Below are 7,378 nucleotides of genomic sequence, written 5' to 3'. Positions count from 1 at the left end.
GTTTTTTATGTTGATTTAATATATATTTTTTTTTATCAAAATGAATACAAAAATTATTCTTCAGCCCGGTGGTTGGGGACCACTGCACTAGATGGTAGTGTTGTAATGAAGCTTGGTGTCCACTAGATGGTAGTGTTGTAATGAAGCTGGGTGTCCACTAGATGGTAGTGTTGTAATGAAGCTGGGTGTCCACTAGATGGTAGTGTTGTAATGAGAACCTTTTTTTTGGCTGGTGCACTAATTGTGAGTGTATCTTGTGTTTTTTTATGTGGATTTAATTAAAATATATAATAATAATAATAATAAGAAGAAATTATGTCTACCAATAATAAATAAATAAAATAAAAGAAAAGAAAAGAAATCAAAATAAAATGAAACAATGAAAGAAAGGAAAAGTAAAGGAAACAAGGGAAAATAACAGAAAGTACATCAAAAAAGAAAACAAAAGAAAGGAAAACAAAAAAGAAATTAAAAAAGGAAAACAAAAAAGAAAAAAAAAGAGAATCAAAAAAAGAAAAGAAAAGTAAAGAAAAGAAAGGAAAACAAAATTAAAAGAAAAGGAAAAGAAAAAAAGAGAGGAAAAGAAAACAGAAAAGATAATAAATAAAAAAAGGAAACAATCAAAGAAAGGAAAAGAAAAGTAAGGAAAAGGGAAATGGAAAATAAATCAAAAGAAAAGAAAACAATAAAAGAAAGGAAAAGAAAAGAAGACAAGAGAAGAGAAGAGAAGAGAAAAGAACAAAAGAAAAGAAAAAGGAATAAAAAATGGAAAAGTAAAGAAAAGAAAAGAAAAAGAAAAGAAAAGTAAAGAAAAGAAAAGTATAGAAAAGAAAAGGAAAATAAATAAATAAATAAATAAAATAAAAAACTGCGATGAGGGGGCGACTTGTCCAGGGTGTACCCCACCTTCCCCCGCAACCCTAAAAGGGAATAAGCGGTGGGAAATGGATGGAAAGAAAGAAAAGAAAACAAAAGAAAACAAAATAAAAGGAAGAAAGAAAAGACAAAAAAATAAAGGAAAAGAAGAAAATAAAAAAGTAAAATAAAATAAAATAAAAGTAAAAAAGAAAAGAAAAGTAAAGAAGAAAGAAAACCAAAGAAAACCAAATAAATCAAAAGAAAACAAAGAAAAAGAAAAAGAAAAAAGTAAAGCAAACAAAATAATTTAAAAGAAAACAAAAGAAAAAAAAAATAAAAGGAAAAAGAAAACGAATGAAAAGGAAAGAAGAGAAAAGTAAAGAAATAAAAGAAAAAAAAACAAAACAAAACAAAAGAAAAAAAGAAAAGAGAAGAAAATAAAATGAAATAAAATAAAATAAAATAAAATAAAATAAAATAAAATAAAATAAAATAAAATAAAATAAAATAAATATATAAATGAATAAAAACATTTATTAATTAATAAATACACAAAAGAAAAGAAAAGAAAAGAAAAGAAAGGAAAAGGAAAGGAAAGAACAGAAAAGGAAAGAAAAGAAAAGAAAAGGCAAAAAAAGAAAAGAAAGCCAAATAAAAAGGAAAAAAGACAACTAAACTAAAGTTAAGTTAATTGTTTCACTTTCAGTCAGCTGGAAACAGGCCAGGCTCCGCCCCTTTTCACCTCTACCTGCTCATTGTGCAAACAGTAACACATTTGCAGTGCACTCACATCTATTAATGGAGATTATTTGCCAGTGCACTCACATCTATTAATGGAGATTATTTGTCAGTGCACTCAGCATCTATTAATGGAGATTATTTGTCAGTGCACTCACATCTATTAATGGAGATTATTTGTCAGTGCACTCACATCTATTAATGGAGATTATTTGTCAGTGCACTCACATCTATTAATGGAGATTATTTGTCAGTGCACTCACATCTATTAATGGAGATTATTTGTCAGTGCACTCACATCTATTAATGGAGATTATTTGTCAGTGCACTCACATCTATTAATGGAGATTATTTGTCAGTGCACTCACATCTATTAATGGAGATTATTTGTCAGTGCACTCACATCTATTAATGGAGAATATTTGCCAGTGCACTCAGCATCTATTAATGGAGATTATTTGTCAGTGTACTCACATCTATTAATGGAGATTATTTGTCAGTGCACTCACATCTATTAATGGAGATTATTTGCCAGTGCACTCACATCTATTAATGGAGATTATTTGTCAGTGCACTCACATCTATTAATGGAGATTATTTGTCAGTGCACTCACATCTATTAATGGAGATTAATGGTCAGTGCACTCACATCTATTAATGGAGATTATTTGTCAGTGCACTCACATCTATTAATGGGGATTATTTGTCAGTGCACTCACATCTATTAATGGAGATTATTTGTCAGTGCACTCACATCTATTAATGGAGATTATTTGCCAGTGCACTCACATCTATTAATGGGGATTATTTGTCAGTGCACTCACATCTATTAATGGAGATTATTTGTCAGTGCACTCACATCTATTAATGGAGATTATTTGTCAGTGCACTCACATCTATTAATGGAGATTATTTGTCAGTGCACTCACATCTATTAATGGAGATTATTTGTCGGTGCACTCAGCATCTATTAGTGGAGATTATTTGTCAGTGCACTCACATCTATTAATGGAGATTATTTGTCAGTGTACTCACATCTATTAATGGAGATTATTTGTCAGTGCACTCACATCTATTAATGGAGATTATTTGCCAGTGCACTCACATCTATTAATGGAGATTATTTGTCAGTGCACTCACATCTATTAATGGAGATTATTTGTCAGTGCACTCACATCTATTAATGGAGATTAATGGTCAGTGCACTCACATCTATTAATGGAGATTATTTGTCAGTGCACTCACATCTATTAATGGAGATTATTTGTCAGTGCACTCACATCTATTAATGGAGATTAATGGTCAGTGCACTCACATCTATTAATGGAGATTATTTGTCAGTGCACTCACATCTATTAATGGAGATTATTTGTCAGTGCACTCACATCTATTAATGGAGATTAATGGTCAGTGCACTCACATCTATTAATGGAGATTATTTGTCAGTGCACTCACATCTATTAATGGAGATTATTTGTCAGTGCACTCACATCTATTAATGGAGATTATTTGATGAGCCAATAGTGTGTGCTGCGCCACGTCTCTCATGTTCCGTCATGTCGCCAGCAGCTGTGTTGCGACAATAATAAACCTGTTGTCGCCGGATTAGTAGCGACAACTGCCGACTCTTCAAAATGTCAACATTGGGGTTGAAAGAGTAAAGTGACGTGACCTTTGACCTCTCCACAGCTCTACTTTTTGAGAGGACTAAATAAATGTTTCATTCGGGGAAAAAGCTCGCTAATGTGCTTCAACTTCCTCTCACACAGTCATTCATGCGAGACTTGGCCACGCCCCTCCCAGAGTCACGTGATTTGCCATAAACAGGAAGTGTCCCACCCACTTTTTCTTCCAACTGACTCTTCACTGCTCGCTGCCGCCATCTTCTGAACGCCATCAAGCTGGCAGACGCAACAACGGATGTGGCGCAGCCTGGACTTCAAAATAAAACAATATGGGATTTTTTATTTTATAATTTTTTTTTTTTACTACGTAATCTAAATTCCAAAGGAAATAAAAAAATATATAAATGTAACACAAGCACATATTCACAATATGGGATTAGTTATTTAATTGTTTTTAACTAAATAATCTGAATTCCAAAGGGAAAAAAATAATTAGAAATGTAAAACAAAAACATATTCACAATATGGGATTTTTACATTTTTATTTATCATTTGATTTTTTTACTAAATAATCTGAATTCCCAAGAAAAAAAAAAGACAATTATAAATGTAACACAAGCACATATTCACAATATGGGATTAGTTTTTGTTTTTTTTAAACTAAATAATCTGAATTCCAAAGGGAAAAAATAATTATAAATGTAAAACAAAAACATATTCACAATATGGGATTTTTACATTTTTATTTATTATTTTATTTCTTTACTAAATGATCTGAATTCCAAAGGGAAAAAAGACAATTATAAATGTAACACAAGCACATATTCACAATATGGGATTAGTTATTTAATTTTTTTTTACTAAATAATCTGAATTCCAAAGGGAAAAAAACAATTATAAATGTAACACAAAAACATATTCACAATATGGGATTTTTTAAATTTTTATTTATTATTTAAATTTTTTTACTAAATAATCTAAATTCCAAAGAAAAAAAAAAGACAATTATAAATGTAATCAATGTCAGGTTGTGACGTTGATTTTACATTGAAATTTGGTCATTTCCTAACCAATATTCCACAACACAAATACAACGTTGAAACAACATGCTTTATGACAATGTTTAATTCTTGTCTGGTTCTGACGTTGATTTTGTCAAAGTTAGTTTGTGACGAACCCCAAGATGCAGAGATGGAGGCAGGCATGGAGTGAGAAAACATGATTTAATAGAAATAATAGAACTAGAACAAACAAGGCGGATAACAAACTATGGGAGCTAGCATGGGAGCTACAAAATAAAAGGAGCTTAACATGGAAGTTAGCAAAAACAAAAATGGGTCTAGCATGGAAACTAGCGGGTAGTGAGCAGGAAAACAGAAGTCGTAAAGTGTAGTACAAAACAAACTGGAAGTAGGGAACAAAAAAACAGTAAGCTACAAACATCTAACGGATATAAATTACCGCTACGCCGCAAATACAAGACACGGCACGACACGACAGGAGCGACATGGACAAGACAATAATCCAGCCCTGACAGGAGGACAAAAGCAGGTGCAAATAGGAGTGGGCTGATTGACACCAGGTGTGGCCAGGTACCAATCAGCCGCAGCTGAGAGGAAACAGCACACAGGGAGACAAACAGGAAGCTAAACCAAAATAAGAGTGCTGACAGGAACTAAGGACAGGAAATACTAAACACACACAGAAAAAGAAGTAAAACACAAACTGTCAGTCACAAGCCTGACAGATTTGACCATTGAAATTTGGTCATTTTACAACCAATATCCTACAACATAAATAAAACGTTAAAACAACATGCTTTTTGACAACGTTTAATCAATGTTGGGTTGTGGCGTTGATTTGACCATTGAATTGTGGTCATTTCCCAACCAATATTCTACAACACAAATATAAAAAATAAATCAGACTGTGGCAAAGAAAAACGTGCGCATAGCACTTAAGGCAAAAAACAAAAAGTGCTAGCATGGGAGCTGGAAGACAAATAGCCTAGCGTGGAAGCTAGCAGGTAGCGAGCAGGAAACAAAAGTCGTCACTTGTTGTAAGGAAACAAACGGGGAAGCCAGACTGACTGACTGGAGAAGGCAGGCTTAAATAATGGCAGGGATTACATAACACAGGTGTGGGTCAAACAGGAAGTGAAGGAGTCCAAAACCAACAGAAAACACAAAAGACTCAAAAATCTAATCATAACATGATCTGGGCAGCGGATCATAACAGTTGATTTGAACATTGAAATCATGTCATTTTACAACCAATATTCTTCAACACAAATACAACGTTGAAACAACATGTTTTTTGACAACGTTTAATCAATTTTGGGTTGTGACAATTTGACCATTGAAATTTGGTCATTTCCCAACAACCAACAACATGGATCCATCGTTGGACATGAATGTTGTTTCAATTAACAAATACAACTATTTGGCAACGTTGTTTGAACGTAACTTTTGGAGGACATGTACGTGTAATGAAGGTTGTATCAATGTATCGTGCCTGCTAGGCTAGGTCATGTGACCGGCCTCCTCAGTAACTCCCAGAAGGGCTGGGGTGGGAAATCTCTGTGACATTGATACTATATTCATCATATTTATTTATTCGCAAACTTTGGAAGTCTTTTGGTGCCATAAATCAGACATATGTGATAAGAGCTTCAATATCAAGGCAACTTGGTCTTCCACTCTCCTGCTACTTTAGGAAAAATCTATTGTGGGGACGTGAAAAAGTCACAATTCAGTTAAAGTCCGATTCTTGGGGTGACGATTGCATTCAGAATCGATTCAACACAATTCTCGATTTAAACCGATTCTCACAGTATTGGGGTTGCCGGAGAATTTTTTATGCGGATCTGAATCTCTATTTATTAGGATTTTAAATCGGGTCATCATTTTTAATAATCGAAATCAAAGAAAACATTTTTACCGAGAACCTCGCACTTACTCGCTGCATGCATACGTTGTAAATATACATACATACATACAGTAAATACATACATATATTATATATATATATATATATATATATATATACACATACATATATACATACACATACATATATATATACATATATAAACATAAAGATGTATACACACACACACACACACATATACAAATATATATATATATATATATATACACACATATATACATATATAAACACACATATATACATACATATACAAACACATACATATGCATACATACATACATAAATACAATAATAAACACATATATATACATACATGTTTATAACATATATACTATATATTTATTTTTATTTTTACAACATATCAGACATTTTTATTTAATTTAATCCTACCACTTTTCCCCTTCATTGCAATAAATATGTTCACTTCCTGTTCTCAATGTGTACACACTTAATATCAATGAATTGTAAATGCATCAGTTTTCTTAATAAATATATAATACAAACCCCGTTTCCGTTTATATTTACATCCAACACAATTTCCCAACTCATATGGAAACGGGGATTTTTACATACACACACACACACACATATATATATATATATATATATATATATATATATATATATATATATATATACATACATATATATATGTGTATATAAATGTGTATATGTATCCATCCCATCCATTTTCTACTGTGTGTCCCTTTTTGGGGTCGTGGGGGGTGCTGGAGCCCCTCCCAGCTGCACATGGGTGGATATATATATATATATATATATATATATATATATATATATATATATATATATATATATATATATATATATATATATATATATATGTATGTACATATACAAACACATACATATGTATATATACATATATAAGTACACATATATATATATATATATACATATATAAACACATAAATATGTATATATACACACACACAAATATATATACATATATACACACATATATACATACATGTATATAACACATACATATGCATATATACATACATATATACATTAATATACACATATATATATACATACATGTTTATATACATATATACTTTTTTTGTTTATTTCTACAATATATCAGAAATGTTCATTTAATTCAATCCTACCCCTTTTCCCCTTCAATATAATAAATATGTTCACTTCCTGTTCTCAATGTGTACACACTTAACATCAATGAATTG

Source organism: Nerophis ophidion, linkage group LG04 (genome assembly GCF_033978795.1).
Source record: "Nerophis ophidion isolate RoL-2023_Sa linkage group LG04, RoL_Noph_v1.0, whole genome shotgun sequence".
NCBI lineage: Eukaryota > Metazoa > Chordata > Actinopteri > Syngnathiformes > Syngnathidae > Nerophis > Nerophis ophidion.
This window is presented reverse-complemented; position numbering follows the sequence as displayed.